Source organism: Manacus vitellinus, unplaced genomic scaffold (assembly GCF_001715985.3).
Source record: "Manacus vitellinus isolate BGI_N305 unplaced genomic scaffold, ASM171598v3 scaffold_6_pilon, whole genome shotgun sequence".
In the NCBI taxonomy this organism is placed as follows: domain Eukaryota; kingdom Metazoa; phylum Chordata; class Aves; order Passeriformes; family Pipridae; genus Manacus; species Manacus vitellinus.
In genome coordinates, this window is record NW_021940750.1 from 16,129,805 (window position 1) to 16,147,551 (window position 17,747).

The 17,747-nt window shown below is 37.5% G+C and overlaps 1 protein-coding gene across 3 annotated transcripts in view; it reads left to right on the top strand.

Annotated features, from left to right (window-relative positions):
- The first annotated feature begins 3,067 nt into the window (after positions 1–3,067).
- The window catches only part of AKAP6 (A-kinase anchoring protein 6), a 274,096-nt gene continuing 259,416 nt past the window's right edge, over positions 3,068–17,747 (top strand). Inside the window, exons 1-2 of one of the 3 annotated variants that reach the window (XM_018082581.2) lie at positions 3,105–3,154; positions 4,649–4,704. The gene's annotated coding sequence lies outside the window, so the exon portion shown is untranslated. Of the gene's footprint in view, positions 3,155–4,648; positions 4,705–17,747 lie in introns of all 3 variants that reach the window. The other 2 variants (XM_018082582.2, XM_018082580.2) reach the window with 2 other exon arrangements.

A 17,747-nucleotide genomic window follows, 5' to 3' on the forward strand; every position in this document is an offset into this window, starting at 1 on the left:
GTACATCAGCATTCAGTAAATTATGATTGTGCTGTTTATGCATTTTATTTTTAATTTAAAGCCTGCTTCTGGCTTATTTGACAGGTAATTTAGAATATGCAATTCTCATTTCCTTTGGTCCTTCAGTGTACTTTCCCCTTTCTCTGTTGGCTATGTGAGTAGGGTGGCAACCAGGTAGCAGTTGCTTTCCTTTGTTTGGAGGGGGGAAACAACACAGAAGAAAATGTCTCAATTATGCAAAGGAAAGGTCTGCAATAGCATTTTACTTTGTTTAGTTGTGTTTGTGAGTTTACTCCGAGCTCATTTGCTTGAACATAGTTAAATGGAAAGTAAATCATGTCAAGGTTAATCTCTGGATTATTACTCACTGAAGGGAAATAAAGTTTTTTAAAGTTAAGACTGTGCCTACTTATATGGCAAAGATGGCAAAGACTTGCTTATTGAAAACCTCTGTGGATTGTGCAAATGTTGGTTATTCACATAAGCTGATCAAAATTGAAAGCATTGGCAGTAGGTAGACTAAACACTTCTTCCCTTTCAAAGGAATATCAATAAAATTTTTTCCTTTCAAAACAACCATGGGGGTGCCAATGTGGGGAAAGGGAGAAATGCAACAGCTTCTGTTGGAGAGGCAGAATGTGACTAAAATAAGAATTTAAAGCTAGTAATTTATGCCCATCATTGACCTGTGTTGTCATGATTGAAAGAGGATAAAATATTTCTATTTTGATAGGAAAAAGTTATAGTCAAAGCCCTGTGCTTTTGGCTTGGAAACATGCTGGTTATACTTCAGAATGATCAAGATATTCATGTGGCGATAGAATAGTTTTAGCTCTCTCTCTCCATCTCCTGTTCCACTGAACTGGAAGGAATGCGAATAGAAAGCAATTTTAAAGCTTAAATTTAGAAGATATGTCAGTCCTTAGTTGGGGTAATAACTGCAGCTGTCTTGAAACAGAAGCTTAATTTTAATTTTTTTTCTTAAACAAACCCCCAAACCCCCATAACAACTACGTCCAGCTCTCTTCCTCTAGACCTGCAGCTTTAATTAGGAGGTTACAAAGTTTGCGAGTGCTACCTTTTGTATTCATACATTTTTAGCAAGTAGTGGTTGCGGTCCTCCATGTAAAGTCACCATAGTACCACACATAAGACCTGTACAACAAATCCTTAGTTTACACTCTGCCTGGGATGTTCCTGGTGTAGCTGTCTGGTATGCAATCTTACAAATAGTAGTTAACAAATCAAAAATAGTTCCTTTAAGGATAACTTCAAAAACTCCTGTCATTTGAACAGAATGGCATCCAGCACACTATAAACTTTGCTAACTTGCAATGACATACCTTAGTTTTTGTGTCATTCCAATTCAAATCATGTTTCAATAGTGTTGTCCCCTGCTATATTGGGAATTACATCCTCGGAAACCTAAGAAAGTTTTAAATGTTCAAAATTCTAGAACTACAGCTCTTTTGTGCATAGCACTTCATTATGGATCACTAGATTGGTTTTGGTACTGAGTCAGTTTGAAAACTTTATTGTGTTTTTCAGAATGACATAGGATTAATAGGAGAAGGGAGAAACTGTCAAGAATGAGACCATACCATGTCAAGACAGCACTAATTAAAAAGGTTATGGCATTTCCTAGATTTATGGAGAGGCTTTGTATTTAATCCATTAATCAAAAGATATCAAAGGCTCCTCTTTATTTTTTTCAAAGGTGGGTGGTGGGTAAGAGTGTGTAAATATTTTGTATGGTTTTTTCTGAAATCAAATATCAAAATTTTTACTCACAGGATGAAGTTTAAAAGAATGAAGGGCTTCAGACATTGGCACCCTCAGTGGACATGACTGGACATCTTCAGGACATTGAGGCTTCTTGGTTTAAGCTGGGCTTTTGTTTTACACTGGGTTTCACATTATCAAGAGCAGAGGGTCCAGCCTTTTGTATACTTTTTTCCCTACCATGTAGAAAGGGATTTTCATGGATAGGGAAAGCAGTTTTTGCCAGAAACTTTTCTCACCAAATCAAACTGGCAAGTGGCCAAAAATGTGCTGGTGGTTCTTTAGCTGTGAATTTTAATTTCCAGGCAGCTCATTCACATAGTCTTTGCTTCTCTCATCACTACTGTGAAAAGAGGATGTGAGCAGGTTCCTGCTGCAGAAGGTAACATCTACAGGGTCAGCCTCCAACCCCAGTCCTTCACTTAGGTTATGGGGAGGGGCTCTCTACTTTGCTGGCCTTCCTGCTCTACCTGGAGGTGAGGAGCAGTGTGGCTCACTGGGCACTAGCAGAAGCTTGTCTGCAGCTTTTGGAATCTTCACTCATCTGTCTGTCTGATGGGCAGATGAAAGCCAGGCTACTCAGCATGCAGATGGTAGTGCAGTTTGCCCTACAGTTGAAAAATGATAAGGAGATTTTTACTTGGTTGGCTGGAAACTTCTTTACCCTCTCATGAATAAAAAGCCACCCTCTGCCTTTTTTTTTTTTTTAACTCATTGTCATTCATTCAACAGTGTGAAATCTGCTCATTTTGAAGTATCAAGTGTTTTTCCCTAGCAACAAGATTTTTCTTGTAAATGACAGATTGGATGTAGGAGCAGGGTGGGGCAGCACGAAAATATATATTTCTTAAAATACTGTTCAATAACTATCATCTTTACAGCCCTAGTATTAGAAGTCATGCTACTGACTGTTTATTTTAAAAGGTTCTCTGGCATGATAACCAAATCTGACTTATAAAAATTGTTCTTAAATTGAAACACACAATATTAAGTTTTAAATATAGAAATAATTTATAGCCCACACATCTCAATTCTGTATCACCATGTAGGAATAATTTGTCTAAAATATTCTGTAATAAAAGGCATATGCTAACATGAGCTCTAAAATCTGTGACACTGTACTTTAAAAGCCTGTTTGCATTTTGTCTGTTTCTTTAAAGGGCTTCCGTATTGTCTCAGACTCCCCTGGAAATGCAGTAAGGATTCGTATCACATCTCAGTTGCCATAGCAACAACAGTCTTTCCCATAATGAGCTGCATCATCTGAACTGATGTCACAGCATCATGCAGCAGGTCACACAAGGCACCTCCTAGTATTGCATCTTACAGATGTGCCGTAAACATCAAAAGAGGATGATTTGAACAGGACATGGTAAGTGCAAAATATTGTGCTGTTATTAATTGTACCGTTATTTTTTCCTGTTTTATAAGGTTTTCCTAATGTAAGTGTGTGGGTTTTGCCTTGTGAAAATCATTTTGGAGAAAGATGCTGCATGCCTGAATATTATTTTTCAGGCAGACTGGCAAAGACAAAGGCCTACAGAAAACACATTCAGTCTGAATGTTTAGACTTGTCTTTGCATTTGTGATAATAACCTGAACATTTGAAGAGAATATATTTAAATTTACAGTCCAATTAAAGTTGCTACTATCTGATTTGCTTAAATGGAAAGAATAGCTGTTTTCAATTCTAATGCCATAAACATAGCTTGTTCCTTTCCCTGTCTCTTCATTTGAGCATTCCCATTATGTTTACCTCCTCATTTAACCTATTTTATTTTAATAGCATGAATATCACCTATTTACTTTCACTGGCCTTCCATAGCATGATAGTACAGAAAATACTCTGCGAACCGGTGCTGGACAAGCAACTGGAACAGTATTGATTTTAAACATGGTTCAGTACTGTCCTATTTCTACTTGTATTCTTAAAAAAGCAAAACATTGATATAATTATCAATTACCAGATATTTTGAAAGTACAGTAGCTTTTAGCTCTTCTACTATTTTACTTTCTTTGAATCTGTTTTTTAAATAGTAATATGAATTTAGTGAATTTTAGATCTATCTTTCACTGGAAGAAAACAAGCATTTTTTTTTCTGCTGCAACTGCAGTAAAAGGTGTAGCCAAAGATTCAGGCATTCTGAGAGGATTTGCTATGAATAAAATAATAGGAATAATTAAAAAGGCTTCCACCTTTATCTTGGGAAAAAACACCTATCTTTTATATTTAGAAAGCTGGTTAAAATAATTACTACAATATTTAGAAATTCTTTACAATGTTCAATAGTTGTTTATTTTGTAATAAGGTTTTGCTTCTGGAGGCCAGGTTAATTTTGTTTAACTTCAAGTTAATCTTGCTGGATGGTATATAACAACATTAATTTTTTGATTTTGCATGTTTAAAAGATTTAGTCTTTCAGCTGCTAGCTATTAGAAGGGAAGAAAAGACCAGACATATGTCACTTTAATTGATCAATATGTCCACTAGGAATTAGGGAGTGGTCTCTGGCTCTGTTCTCCCTGTGTGCTTTATATTTCAAAAGTGCAGCAAAAAAAAAGCAACCACTAATTTTGTAGTGATGTCTATATTTATTGTCATGTTTAGTCCCTTATATTTGATAAAGTATGGAATAATAAATGTAATGAGATCCGACTGCTCCTCGTAAGGGTGGATGTGATGGTCTTGTCTGGCACAAGCTGAAATAAGGCTCATATCTTAATTAGACAGTCCGTACTGTATGTGGGTTTTTTCAACACGGTCTGGATACATCTGTTGGGTTTTCCTACTGCAAAACACAAAGCAAATGACTGTAAATTAACATTGGAATGATGTTGTTTTATTTATTTGTGATGCGTTTTACAGTATGAAAAGTATTGGCCTTCTGCGCTTCCTATGCTCTCATCAAGCAAACTCTGAAGGTATGAGTTAGCAGGAGGATGGGGGGAGGGCAGGACAGCTGATGTCTGCCTGGCATCAGAATTAGAGATGTGAAGAGAGCTGATGAGAAATGCCTTTAACTTGCAACTTTAGGGACCATCGAAGTACAGTTAATAAGACATAGATATAAGACATGTTTGGTTGAAATATTAATAATAATAATGTATTTTGTTGGACTTTGGAAGTGACTTGATTACAACTGGAATTTCTCAGAATAAAGTTAAAACTTAGGGAAACATACTAGGGGAAAAAGAACAACATTTGATAGTATTAATGGAGAGATGACTTGGTATGAAGCTCCCATTGCAGATTTTTATTTTTTCCCCAGTAACAAGAATGTAAATCATGTTGTTTTTTAGACACTGTTTTAAAAGTTCCTGTTACTGTCTATTCCACACACTTCTCACAGCATTGTTTGCCCTGGGAAACACCTGCTAGAAACGGAGTTGTGATGACATGACTTGTTTCTTGGTAATCTTGGCTAATTCTGACTCCAGTTGAATGCCTTCATTGTAGAATGCTTCCTATTCATTTTTGTACAGGCCCAAATGTTGCACTGAGATCTGTTATGTGAGGATATGGAAGAGTATGGAGTGATGAAGAGGATCTTACTACGAAAAGCAATCCTAGTTGCCTGAGTCAGAGTATGACCAAATGTAGAAACACTACACATATAATACAATTTTGCTTGTTGTTGAGGCAGATTCACAACTGGGACAAGTGAGGCAGCATTAGACAGTGTGAAAACTGGGTTGCTTTCAGTTTTGTTCCACAGCTGATCTTATTCACCATTACTGAAGGTAATCCATTTTGTAAATACATGTATTCTTCCCTGAAGTAGCTGAATTTGGACACTTAATCTGAAGGTTAGAGTTCTTCTGTATATGCAGAATCATATTGATGTGTAGTTAGAGACGAGTGTGTACTAGTGAACTGAAAGGAAGTTACTGTTCAATCTTTACTCTAAAGGGTTTTATTATATTATCAATTAAGTAGTTTTTACATAGCTTAGCACTGATTGCAGATAGAAACAGAAGCTTGGTTCTTCCCAAAGCAGTTTAGGAGCTGATGACGAAACCTGACTCCAGCAATGGAAGTTTGTGCAATTTTAATAAGTTGTGGATTTTTTGGCACCATATGAATTTAAAGCCTACCTAGAGGGGATCAGAGTGGGTCCTCAATGGAAGGAAGTTTTCTTTCTTCTCTAAAGAGGAGTTGAGGGAACCGTATGCTCCAAACTTTATCTTTTGTGGATCATGTTGCAGTAGAACAGTGTTGGATGGGTGTCCTGTCCTTCCCACCTATGGCAGATCTGGAATTAATCTGTGTTCAGGAACTCATTCCTTGAAAGTCAGATCAAAGGAGTCCTCTTTATCAGAAGTGCTCAGACATTTCTGTAAATTTTGTAATGAGACATTATACTGATATTACTGGGATAAATTTAATGATACATGAATATAAAGATGATTTCAAGGAATTGCCTTGGAACTAATTTATGTCTGAATACTAACATTTCTGAGGAGTGGAGGAGGGAAAAGGTGGCTTTTGCTTTGCCTTTTTGATGAAAACAGACATTCATTAAAGCAGATTCTAGGCACAGAGAAAAAGAAAAATTTTATGTTATCCCTATCATGAGTCACCTAGGCTGGGCCAAGTCTTTCCTGCTACAGGAAAAGAAGGAGCAAATGGAAAAGCTGAGCTGAATGGAGAGCTAGGAGGAGTCTAGACTGGTGAGGGAGCAGGACATACAGTGGATGGATGTGGAAATGGATGGGCAATCATATCTGACGTTACTGTCATGATCCAGAACTTTCCTGAAAAGGCAGCTGCCATCCTGGGCTTCTCAGCTTCTGCAGGCTTTGGCATAGGGCAAGGCAGACCTCATCTACATTCCTAACCCTAACAAGCTGTTGCTACAGACATTTTCTATTTTGTCAGTGTTTCAAGGCTACCTGGCCCTTGCTTAATGAGCAGACATGTACGCTGTTTGATCAGTTCTCTTGTACAAGGGGCTATGGAGTGTTTTCTTTCTCATATTCGGTTTTGTATCTAATCTTTTCTGTTGATTTAAAAATAAAAGCCCCTATCTCCACATCCACCAAAAAAAACTCTAAAAATGTGCAATGTAAGTGCCTTAACTAGTTTGATATGGTCATATATATGTGTATATATGTTAGAAGGCTCATCACAAAAATCACTCTTTATAGTATCAAAATGTGCTTTCCTGAAGCAAATGGTTTCTTATTTTTAAAAAGCCTCCAGAAAAGTTCTGGTTCATGAGGAGAAGGGTCAGGCAATAAAGAAAAAAACAATCCAGATAGCTCTTCTCTTCCTGTTTGGTGGATGAAAGGCAGGTTTCAGATATTGGACTCCTGAGTACTTTGAATCCCAGCAAGGCTGACTCAGCTTTTCATCCCTCCAAGGTCAAAAAATTCAGCTCTGTGTACTTTCCAATGTCTGGCACTTTCAGACAAGATATTTCAAGCCAGGAATGCTCTCTGCTCTGTGGGAACTCTCAATTCTCATGGCATGTGTCAGATACAGGCTTGCCCTGGCAGACTTGGCCAAAATGCTGTCGCCTCCTGCTTCTTGTCCGGTATTCAATCCTGGTGCCAGGCAAGGAGGGACTTTCTCTCAACTGTGGAAAGAATGTCTTCTAAGGAAGTGGAGATGGGTTGTAAACATAAGTGGAGTGTCCTCCAACCTGGGGGATAATCTTTGTGTCCTGAGGAGAGTATCAGACTCAAAGTTCAGGGTGGAGGATGAACACTGTGAATTGTAGTGATACTTCCTTACCTTTGTTAGCCCAGTGTTTTCTGGAACTGTTAAGAGCACCCAGGGCAAGTAGTCAGCTCTGTGGAGGACAAACAGTTTTGCAGGGTGAGGCAGCAGAAAGGGTCTGTGCAAGGGGAACCATCTGACCCTCAGTGCAGCAGTCAGGCTCCTGTGATCCTGAGAGCAGGCACAGAAATAACTGAGCCCCAGTACTACTGGTGCCCCACATCCAGTTACTTTCTCAGAGACCCCAAGTGTGCCAAGCGTTTAGCTGAAATGTGTGTTCTCTCTTTGGCAAAGAGATCTTTCAATGTCAGTGATTGCAATGAGGAAATAGATCTATAAAATAGTTTTCTCAGCCTCCATGCTACAGTGTCTTGTGGGAGCTGACACACTTAGACAGCTTTTGTTAGCATTAGGTTGTACTAAAAGAAGTCCTAGTGTTTAACTGAGGAAGCACCCAACTACAATAATTAGTTCTACTTTTAGTTCAACTGTATATCTATTACTTTTGTATATGTTTTTTGTTTTTCAAGAGTTGCCCTGTACTGATTGTCTTGTAAGATCAATGTCGTAGTTTCAGGATTAGGATGCAGACATGAAGTTGCTTCATGAGTTGTCAAAGATTAATATAAATTTTTTACCAGCTTGGTGTGTGGATAAAATTAAAGAGGCATGTATCTGAACACAAAAGTGTGGTTTTTTTGTTTTCTTTTTTTTTTTCCCTGTATAATTTTTACAGCATTTTCTCTCTGGTCTAAAAGCTCATAGTAAGTCTCTACTTCAGTCTTAAAATGCATCCCACCTCCTAACCTCCATAATGCCTCCTTGTAGGTTGTGTTAGACTTGAATTTGTTGTTTTCAGCTCCTCTGAATCCTATTTTGTGTTGACTTCCTCTGTATCTTACTTGCTCCTTCCAACTCACTGTTCCTGAATGTTATACCTGTAATTGCTCTCTTCTACGAAGTTGTCATTCTTTTCTTAATTAATTCCCTTGGAAAAATGTTGCATTTCTTCTGGACAGTTTCTAAAATGAGGTTATGAAAAGTTAGACACAGAAAACTTGTGGGACTTCAGGGTTATTACTAAATTTTAAAATAACAAAACAGTTCAGATATCTCTACCGAAGCTTGGATCAAACCCTTACAGTGTGAGGGGTTGTATGAATACCTGAGTCTTTCCTGACTAGATTGCAGTAATTTTCAGCTTATAATGAGGTGAGAAACTGTTTTCCTCACTTCTCCTAAATATTCCCTCATAAGGGATCAGTAACGTACTCAAGTTTCTTGGAAAATCCCTCGCAGACCTGGGAGAAAAAGCTATTTTTCCTATTGCTTGTATAGAACTTAAAAAAAATAAATAAACGTAATATTTTATCTGCCTGTCTTTGTATTTTCCTCTTTGTGCTTCCAGGTTTGTTTTCTTGGGTTGGTTGTTTTTTGTTGGTGGTGGTTGTATTGGATAAAGCTGAGCCCTTAGCAGAAGTCCATGAACTTTCAAGAGATTTAAGGCAAAAAAATGGTTGTTATCTGCTACAAATTAGGCTGCAAATTAACACGAGAAATGGGGGAACATTCTCGTTTTTCAAATGAGGAGTATCTGCTTGTAAAAGTGTTTTAGATAAACCTTGACTGCATTGATTAAATGAAATAAGAAGCTACACTTTTATATGCTTTGTTGGCACTAGAAAGGAAAATGTTCTGTGCACTTCTTATTTTAAAAATCACTCCCTGCACAACAAAAAACCCACATTTGTTTTAAAGCAGCATTTCCTTTATTGACTGGATAAGTGCTTCTACTTTGTTTGAAAGATTACTATGACAGAATATTCTCTGCCAAGACAGTCAATCTAACAAAACACATTTGCAAAATAGATAAAAAAAAATTAAGATAACAATATACCTGAATACTGAAATATTACGCTCATTAGGTAGGAAATTAGAAAGCAAGGACAGATGTCTGCTTTACACTATGAAGTACAACCTTAGATGCTTTCAGCTGAGCCCACTGAGAAATATTGTTGAACAGTTGACATGTATTGAATTTTTTCCCTTACAATAAAATAAAAAAAATTAAAAAATAAGATTTTGACAGGTATTTATTTGAGAGAGACTGATAGAACTTGTACAATGAATACAAATAAAAAAGAGCCTGATATTGTCAAGTCTGAGGACTGTGTGAGATTGTTTTTAAGCTGATATTGGAGACAAGTATTAAAGAAACTCAAATAAAACAGTAGTTAGCAATGACATAACTAATGAAAGACTTTTTCTCAACACAAAGTTTTTGTCATGAAAAACTGCACTTTAGAGCTGAGAGCTATTGATGGAATAACTATGGTCTATTGAGAATGTTTTCAAATAAGGACATCTTTCAAAGCTGTTGCATGTAGCTACTCCAGGCTACTTACAATTTTCAAGTGTGTTAGATCATGTTTAGAAACAGCTTTTCCTGCTGAAGAGGCTAATTCCCTGGCCAAGGCACTTCTGTACTAGCTAGTATGTATCCATCTTGTACTTCAAGCTGCACTGCTAGTCTCCTAAAACATACCATATTTTCTTAGAATAATAAATCAGATTTTGATTGCTAAAAAAACCTCCACTCAAAACCCATAGCTTCAGCTAGAAAAGGCTGCTGTCAGATTTCAGCACATCTAGTCTGTTGCTAAGGCAATGACACAGCAGATTGTAAGTTGCCATTTTAAGGGTCAGCTATTAAAATACACAGGGTATATTCTATAGATCCTTAATTTGCCTTCTAATGTTGTTTCTTCTCAAAATTTCATCCTAGTATTTTACTAGGTCACTAACAGTAGCACCCCTGTTTAGTTTTTTGATGTCATTAGGCACAGATAACCTTTGAAAATAATTAGGGGATTTTGGGTTTTCTTGTATCTGAAGAAGGTGAAGTCCAAATATACTCTGGACATGTTGTAGGAACAGAGAGTGTATCAGCAATAATGGTGATTACTCTTTCAGAAAAAAACCATGTTAACCCTCCAACTGCTTGGCACCTGTTTGCATGCACTAGATTTTAAAAATAAACCTTTAAATAAATGGAAACTTGATTTTGTATTTCTGTGAATTACTCTAAAAAGTCTTAATTATTCTTTTTGTTCAGCTTTGTTATGCCATTTTGAATTAGACTGGAAGTTCAGTATCATTTGCAGGTCCCACCTATGTGATCCCTTTTCTTTATTATAACTTATAAAGTCACTTTAGTCAAGAGAGATAAATCCCCCTCAGATCTCTGTTGTTCCCTCTTCTCATTAGGCAATACAGACAAATGTTTGTCAGCATCTTGAGATCCTGAATGGTGAGTTATGTAGAACACTAGTACTAAATTAATATTTGTTTGAGTAAAGATCTTAGGTGTTCTCCCTCCTGTGCTTGTCATGAAAATGTACTGAAACTAGTATGAGGACTTCCTGGGTTTAAATTTTAGTCTAAGATGATAGAGTAAGAGCTGGTCAGAAAAGTTATAAGCTACGAGAAAGGTAGCCTTGAGCAGCAGCCTGTCATACTTGAATCAAGGAGACCTGGAAACTCTTTCTGGCTCTGGTAGTAAATATGCCCCTTGCACATTGTCTCTGCACCTGTGCCCCTTGTTCATCACCTGTGGAATGGACATAATGATATTGATCCCCTTTGTAAAGTACTCTGTGTATGTGCTAGGTGACACCAATTTAACTTTACCCATGCACATATATATACAGGCAAGACAGTAGCAGATGCCAGAGAGAATAGTGCATGGGAACACTGACGAATAAAAGACATGTGGGTGCTGGAAAATACAATGTTAAGATTTAAAGGAATGAAACAAGCTTTGGGGATTTTTGTCCTCAGATAAAGGATTGCACAGTAGAACACTTACCAAATGTATGAAAAGCTCAGTGGTTTCAGCAGCACAAAATTACATCTATAAGTAGTGTATGCTGAACTTTTGAGCCTACTAATCAAAAATATCAGCTTAATTCTACAATTAGGTTTGAAAAGACCAGTCAAATATCTCTACTGTCTGAGTGTAAGTGATTTCCATGTAGACAGAGAGGCAGCAACACCTGGTCTGTAAAGCTTGAGGCATTATGTGCATGCCATTCTGCTTAAAGAGATGTTACTAATTTTTATGAAAGAAGGGGGACCTGCTGTGCTTTTGCATGATCTTCAAGGGCTCCTTTTCAAAATTAGAGATTGATAAGAATTATTCTACAAGATGCTGTCTTCTCAGTTTTTGCTGACTCATAAAACCACCAATTGTTGATCTTCACGAAACTTTTTTGCCTGGATTTTGTTCAGAGAGCAAACAACCCCAAACAGATAATGACTGATGGACATGCATTAAAATGAGATGTAAGATACACAGAACTAACATCTGTTCTGAATTAGGCAGTCCTATGGGTCATGGAGATATTGTTCTTTCCAGTCTAATAAATATTTATTTTCAGGAACCAGAATATCTGTGTCAAAGTGAGCTAAGGATGTATATTTCCAATTAATGTGCCAATAGCTCAGGGAAGAGGAGCATGGCAAGAAGGGCACTTTATGGGTTATGAAAGGTAAAAGTAGCCCCAAATTACCCTTTATTGTTTTCTGACTTCCAATATAATTTAGAATCCACTTCAGTTTAGTCTTCCTTAGACTTATATACTGGCATGTAGCTTTGATTCCTATATTCATCCTTTGAATTGTTAAAATTAAATCTGGGCATGTATTTAATATGTAAATAAAACAAGCTAGTCTGCTAAACTCAGCACCTAAAATTAGTGTTAGACATATTTGAATTCCAACAGCATATTTTCTTGAACTTTATTGAATGGTTTAGAAATTGAATTTTGTGTTTCTCGGTGTTCCTACTGGCTTTTAATTGTTGATGGATTCTTTTAATCTGAGCAGTACCTCATGGTTTTAACTAATCCTTAATAAATTCAGATAATGGACAGCCATTACTTAAGCAAATATATGAAGATAAAATAAGGTTCTGAGAAACATTCTTTTACTTGTCAGGTGCTTTCACTGGTATGGGAGAACCACAGGGAAGGCGCTATAGAGAACCTCAGCAAACCTTCAGCCTGTGAAATGATATTTCCCTCAGCTACATCTGACCTGAAATTTATATGATCTTAAAGTGAAATTTGATACAATTTGGAGCTAGGAAAAATGCCAGTTTGGCAGGACTCAGAATTTTTTTTTTTATAGCAATATTTTCCTAGACTGGAGGCGGCCTCAGGGATTATAATTAGCCTGTCTTGGGCTGATTAGTGTCGGGTACTTGAAGATCCTTGATCAGCAAAATAACACATCTTGACAGCCCACTGGAAGAAAGTCCAACATTTTTCTTCTCCCTGCAGGCAGCTGAGAAAAAGAATTGTTTTGGTAGATTAAATCCCTTTGTGAGGAAAAACGATGGATGCACTGAATAGTTAGAGGTGGTTATATCCTGGGCCAGGATGCATAGTGCTTTATTCCAGCCTTTCAAAGCATTTTCCTGAAAGTGAGAAAAATGCAATCTGTGCTGTAAGACTGTTTAAGTCCTCCCCATCTTATTGATGGTTCATAGCTGCTAGCTGGGCCATAAGCAGAAGTTAGCTTCCTTATTCTTCTAAGACACCTTCTAAGATATCGCAGAATCAAAGTTAGATTCAAATGGAATGAAACAGACAACATAACAAAACCCAGAATTCTGTGCAGTGACCTGTTAGAAGGCTGATAAATATGTAAATATAGGGCAGATTACTAGCCATTTGATAAAAACATTATGAATTAATTGGTAACTCTATTGTACTGAGAGCTGAAAAAGTCCAGTAATGTTATCAATCACACAGTATTACAATTTTCGGGTACGAATGCAATGCAAATAATATCTTTTTTTAATGTGAGGAAAAACATTGTTATTTAAGATTAAAGAGATTATAGGAGTAGATGCATAAGGTGGGAATGGAGACTGATATCTAAGCATTCACTTGACTCATCAAATGTGTTCACTAGGGACATTGACTCCAAATAACAAATCTAGAACATACTGAAACACAGCAGAGAAAATTTGATTAAAAATTAACTCCCCCCTCAAATAAAATCTAAGCTTCTGAGAGTGAGGTTTTTTTATTTTTAAATGAGAATTAGGAGCTAAAAAGGCATAATGGTACTTTAATGGCTCCCAGTAAGATAATTCCTGCAGCAGTGACGAGGAAGAAGACTGTCAGAGTTCCCTTGAGAGCAGTGCAGAGGCTGAGAGCAGCAGGGTCTGCAGCACAGCTGCAGTGAGTGGATGGTCTACTTAATACCTGGGATGATATTGCATGCTGGCAAATTATATTTTGGACCTGCTCCAAAATGTCAGCATGAGGTTATTCTTGAAGCTACCTTAGCATTTATTCCCTCTCACAATCCTTTCTCTGCAGGCGTGCCACTGAATCTTGCCTCAGGGGGTGCTTAGTTCTTGGTGCAGGTCTAATTCTGCCCCTGCTGACTTCTCATGTTTCCCTTCTAATGGAAATATATCTGTAGGTCTTATTCAAAGCTTACTGGAGTCATTAACAAGCTTCAGGCCCAGCATCTTCTCATATGGTGCGTTGTTGTTGTTTGTTTTTTGTTTTGTTTTGTTTTCCTGGTTCTGTGATTTCCCCAAGGAAAGTGTCGTGAAATTGAATGAAGCGAAGCAGAATTCTTGGAAGAAGAAAAACTATTTGAAATGTATGTGCCTCATTTGAGATTGAAAGGTTTGAAAAAGGGCTGTATGACTGTAAAGATTTGGAATTAATCTTGGTCCTCAATTTCCTGCCAAAAAATGAAAATGTTATTGGTTTTGTCTGTGAAATTCTGGTTGCTATTATAGTATTGTGAAGTGCTAAATTATTTTTTTGTGCATTGGAAAGCTGATTAAGATCTGAGTACCAGTAATATCATGCAGGTGGGTTTTAAATTGATTTTTCAAGAAGCTAACATAAATATTTGGCCTTCTTGAGAGATGATAAAAAAAAATCTTACCACATTTTATCCTGACTTCAATTTTTGAAATGCAGCTTTAAAAGGGTAAAGAAGCAAAAATCTTCAGGAATGCATCAAGAGTTTTAAAGATGTGTTGCTTTATTTTCTAAAAGACCAATAAGGTATCCATGGCTTGAAAGTATGATTGAAAAAATCATTGATTTTTATGTGGAGTGGGGTAGACTGGTTAATAATGTCTTAGCATTTTGTTGTTTTTGTTTTGCTCTTATTTGAAATATTAAAAAAATCCCAATACTGAATCTGAGAATAAAAGGTCCTTGTTGTACAGGAAATAAAGTCTCACACAGTGATTTTTTTTTTAACTAAAGTATGGTGACAAACTTAAACTATGAATTTACAGGTATTATTTATGATAGCCTTAGGGAATGAAGTCCTATTTAATGAGAAACATAAATAAAAGTGATAAAGTAGACAGGTAGTAAGGACATTAAGGTCAAGATCCACAACTCCATCTGCTGATGTAATTCAACTTAATTTTGAAGAAACCAACAGTAGTTACAGTAGATGCCAGTTGATTTTGTAGATCCTAGAAACAAATAAGCCAAGCACAGTACTACGATGTGTTTTGGTATTAGTGTTGTACTTCTATGGTTATTTATATTAACATTGTCAGAAAGAGAGTGTGAAATCACACGCAGATGCAAAAAAAAGACCTCAAGTATCTCCTCCCCACCCCGAAATGCCTACTGTGCTACTATATATCCTAGAGCAGGCCTGCAAATGTACGTACCAGGAATGTGGCAGGTATGTGAGAGAGTGTTAAAGATTTGTGACATAACCTCCTACATGACCTATAACAAAACTGTAACAACCCTACTAGGTACTCCTTGCATTGTTTATTGGCAGGTCCAGTTTTATTTTGCTTGTTTTTTAAGAAGTGATTCTTACTGCTAGAAATATGTGGGGAGTGCTAAACAAGAGAGTCAACAGTATCCCTTCAGGATGCTCAGGTAGAGAGCAGAGGGATTTGTGAGGAAGAAAAGAATGTGCCCAGGGTGTGTTTGTGGTATCAGGGCTTCCTGCTGCACAAGGAGGTGCAGAGAGGCAGCCTGGAACAGCCCGACTAGTGGGAGTCAGATCTGGATAAATACTGGGGGGGCACAGAGAAGGAAGAAAGAGTTTTGGTCAGAGCTACCCCAAGCAGAAGAGGGGAAAAATTGGGTTGCCACAGGCTGAGTGGGTTTGCTCTGAGTTATAAGAAGCTGAGGGAGAATAAGGTAACAGCTGATAAAAGCAGGCCAGAACTGCCACTTAAAGACCCCCCGGGCCCCTTCTCCTATTCAGCTCCTGTCAAAATAACATTGTGAACTCCTCTGTGACCATCTAAAGGGTATGACTATTTCTAGTCATATTTGGAATAAGGTTAAAAAGTTTAAAGTATAATATGCAAAAAAATATATCTACTGGTTTTATTCTGTATGGTTACAGCATGCAGAAAATGAATCATCAGCAATTTAATAACATAATAATAAATTTAAGTTCAGCTAAGCAAGCTCATTTTTTAAATCCTTGGAGACTCTGCCGGATGTTTTAATGGGTCTTTTGTGATATGGATACTTCCTCAGTTTAAAAACTGGACTAAATAGGTTCCTTTTGCATAACTTAGGAAGGAGCCTTCATACGGTAATGATTTTAGGTCACTGCTAAGCTAGACCAGATGTGGGTGAATGGCTTAACAGTGAAATGCTGCATATCCCATTGCAAAGCTTTTTAGGCCTATATCATTACCCTCTTGGCAATAAGCTTGCAGTTAATGAATAAGTTCTTAATACATAGTTATATGTCAAAAGAGGCAATAATAGTTCCATCACAGTTTTTGATGATATTGGGAACCTCTGAAGCCAGTCATTGACAAAATAAATTGATGGAGTCATCTGTAATTAGGAATAACTTAATTTGTGTATCATTGCCCCCAGAAAGATATTGTCTCCCTGTGTGTTTTGGGAGTTAGCAGAAAACCACACTGAAAACATAAACTAAACCTATCTTCTGGGTGAAAAGAAGGAAATGTTGTGATGTAATAAACTGCTAAATAAGGAATGAACTTTCTGAAATAACAGCTGTAGTCTTTTAAAAATGAACAGTTTTTGTTTAAAAAGAAGACATTATTGATTTGCAGAGATTCAAAAAAGTTATCTTTCTCTTATCTGAAGTATCAAAAATAACAAAAAATAATTTAGCAACCTTTCTTCTGTTGATATTTAATAATATAGAATAGAATAGTTCAGTTGGAAGGGACCTACAATGATCATCTTGTCCAATTGCCTGAGTGCTTCAGGGCTGAACAGAAGTTAAAGCATATTGTTAAGGGCACTGTCCAAATGTCTCTTAAACACTGACAGGCTTGAGCCATCAACCACCAACAGCTAAGAAGGCTGTTCCAGTGTTTGATCACCCTCTTGGTAACTAAATGCTTCTTAATGTTCAGTCTGAACCACCCCAGCACAACTTTGAGCCATTTCCCTGCATCCTGTCACTGGATACCAGGGAGAAGAGGTCAGTACCTCCCTCTCTGCTTCCCCTCCTCAGGAAGCTCCAGAGAGAACTGAGGGCTCATGTCTCAGCCTCATTTTCTCCAAACTAGACAAGCTCAAAGTCCTCAGCTGCTCTTCACAGAACACGCCTTTCAGTCCTTTCCCAACTTTGGTGCTCTTCTCTGGATGCATTTGAAGACCTTCACATCCTTCCTACCCTGTGGCACACACAGCTGCACGCAGCACTTGCGTGAAGCTTTAATAACACTGAACACAGCCAGGTAATCAGCTCCTTTGGCTGGCTAGTGATGTTTGATGCAGCCCAGGATGCAGTTTGCCCTCAAGGCTGCCCTGGCACACGCTGCTGCCTCACACTGAGCCTACTGCTGACCAGCACCGCCAGGGCCCCTTCTGCAGGGCTGCTCTCCAGCCACTCCTCTCTCCATTTATACTTATGCTCAGTTTTATCCAGATTTATATTATAATATAATATAAATGTAGCTGTGAAATGGTTAAAATGATTGGGTGCACAAGATCAAAGAGTGTTGAAAACTTGGCTGTGTTTGATGACAGTCCTATATTCATAATTCACTTGTAGTTGTCCTTTTTGTTTAGACAGGTGTTTTGCAGTCAGAAATGTTACATGAAGCTTTTGACAATGACGGATCTTCCACTAACCATTGTGGAGGTGCTCAGTCAATTAACTAATGAAGCCTTAGTGCATCTGTTTTCCCTGCCAGTAATTTTGTCTCTATGTCAATGCTTTTCTA